The sequence below is a fragment of the Oryx dammah genome, unplaced genomic scaffold, assembly GCF_014754425.2.
Source record: "Oryx dammah isolate SB20612 unplaced genomic scaffold, SCBI_Odam_1.1 HiC_scaffold_415, whole genome shotgun sequence".
In the NCBI taxonomy this organism is placed as follows: Eukaryota; Metazoa; Chordata; class Mammalia; order Artiodactyla; family Bovidae; genus Oryx; species Oryx dammah.
Window position 1 is genome coordinate 9,073 of NW_024070577.1, and position 2,515 is coordinate 11,587.

At 47.9% G+C, this 2,515-nt stretch overlaps 1 non-coding gene across 1 annotated transcript; it reads right to left on the reverse strand.

The window, feature by feature from the left end:
- Positions 1 to 1,698: 1,698 nt before the first annotated feature.
- On the reverse strand, positions 1,699 to 1,771 carry TRNAS-GGA. The gene has a single exon. It is a non-coding gene; the product is annotated as a tRNA-Ser (tRNA).
- Between the last annotated feature and the right edge of the window lie 744 nt (positions 1,772 to 2,515).

Sequence of the window (2,515 nt, forward strand, 5' to 3'; positions counted from 1 at the left end):
TTCCCAGGAGATGGTTATCACTCAGGATATGTGGCCAGTGGCAATAGGGCCTGACCCTCTGGAAGTGAGTGGAGAAAAGCCCAGTGCTCTCCTTCAGTGCTGTCCTGGCACCAACTGAGTGTCTCTCGCTGACTTCTTCACTGCTTCACCCAGATATTCCACTTACCACTCGTGTTCCAGGCTGGGATTCTAGGGGCAGCCTTCCCAGGGTTGCAGCCTTTCCTGGTGACCAATCCCAAGTACCTATGCCTCAACCTCTGGACCCTCACATAGGTAGTACCGCTATCAATGCTTAGGGTTAAAAACAGCAGATCTAAGACGCTGAAGACTTGTCCTAGGTCTTGCAAACAGCTCAGAACTGAGGTCTGGAGGCCTTTAATGCTGTCACCTGAGACCACACCATCTGCCAGCAGACAGGTCAATCTCCAGATGATCAGAATCAGAGTGATTAAGTACAAAGAGGGACCAACGTGTCATGTTGGGAGGAGGGAGGTGGAAACAACACCCCTCTGCCTTTGTCTCCCTACTGCCAGCTGCCCAGGGGCCCAAGCCATCTCCTCAATATCCTGTGTTCACATATTGTTCTCTTTTGACTCAGACAACATGGAGGGTCCCTGCCCCTCAAGTAGTAATTTTCTCAATTTTGAGGGGTACAGCCATGAAATGTCTTCCAGTGTAAAAATAAAGAAAAGGTAAAAATCACCCAGACCACTGGAGTTCCATATGAGGTGAGGGTGATATAAGGTCCCGTGAACTTCTGTTCTGGAAAGAGGGAGGGAGGAGGAAGAAAAAGCTAATCTTCGGTGAATGTAACCTTCACATGGACTCTGTTTAGTCATTTTATCTGTACAGTTATTCAGTCATCATCACATTCACTCAAGGCCTTTTCTCTTTCGGGCCTGATCTTCTCATGGAGCTCACAGGCTGAAGAGGTACTCAGAGTGAGCGAGTCAGTTCCTAGGCAGGTTGATAAGAAGTCCAGGGGTACCGAGGAGAGAGGGGTCTGGAGTTCTCAAGGAGGAGGAAAGGACAAGCATCTTTTTTCCTCTACATTCCTTAGTCTTAGTCACTTAAAACGTTTGTTTGTTTGTTTGTTTTTCTTTCTTTAGGCCCAGAACTGATGGTTACACAACTCAGTTTAAACTCGGTGAAAGAAAGTGAACTCGCTCAGTCATGTCCGACTCTTTGCAACCCCGTGGACTGTAGCCCACCAGGCTCCTCCATCCATGGGATTCTCCAGGCAAGAGTACTGGAGTGGGGGGCCATTGCCTTCCCCAGGGGATCCTCCCGGCCCAGGGGTCCAGCGCAAGGCCCCCGCACTGCAGGCCGAGGCTTCACCATCTGAGCCACTGACACTCTGTGCCAGGCACTGTACACCAGCAGAGTGCCTGCGTGAGGACAGTCCCTCCTCCTGAAAACCTTCTGACTAACCCTGGTGCCTTAGAATGCATAGTGTGGGAGCAGGTCTGCTAGGATCTTCTCTTAAATTCTGATCCTGTTTATCCTAAAATGTTGATTGTGAGAGTGGGTCTGGTAAAACTTTCACAAACTTCAGACATTCTTTTGATTTAAAGCGAAGTCAATCAGTCATGTCCGACTCTTTGCGACCCCATGGACTGCAGCCTACCAGGCTCCTCTGTCCATGGGATTCTCCAGGCAAGAGTACTGGAGTGGTTGCCATTTCCTTCTCCAGGGGATCTTCCTGACCCAGGGATCGAACCCGGGTCTCCTGCATTCCAGGCAGACACTTTAACCTCTGAGCCACCAGGGAAGTCCAGTAACTAATTTAAAAAGTATATACCTCCCTTGCTAACACTAGCAAGGGTGGCACTCTCCACCCCCTTCTGATATCTCTGTCAGAAGCTTTCTCTGACCTTTTTCCACTGTAATAAAACTCTGCTACACAAACGCTCTTGAGTGATCAATCCTGGCCCCTGGTCCTGAAGCTAAATCTTCAGAGATCATGAATCTGACATCGTTCACAGTGAGCTCGATTGAATCTATAACAATCTCTTAAGAGCCAAGTATAATCTTAAAATAAGCTATGCTGCTACTAAGTCACTTCAGTCATGTCCGACTCTGTGTGACCTCATAGACGGCAGCCCACCAGGCTCCCCAATCCCTGAGATTTTCCAGGCAAGGACACTGGACTGGGTTGCCATTTCCTTCTCCAATGCATGAAAGTGAAAAGTGAAAGTGAAGTTACTCAGTCATGTGCGACTCTTAGCGACCCCATGGACCACAGCCCACCAGGCTCCTCCGTCCATGGGATTTTCCAGGCAAGAGCACTGGAGTGGGGTGCCTTCTCCAAAATAAGCTATAAGCCCTATTAAAATAAAACAAAATTCAACTGAGTAAAATTTTAAAATCTTAGTGCCTCTATTTAAAGATTTATTAATCAGGCAGCATCCAATTTAGCAGTTAGAAACTCTGAAGAGTTGCACAAAATAAAAAACTTTTATAGGTGTAAGGGATCAGGAACAAGGAAGGTGCACTGGGCAAAGAATCCAAGTGG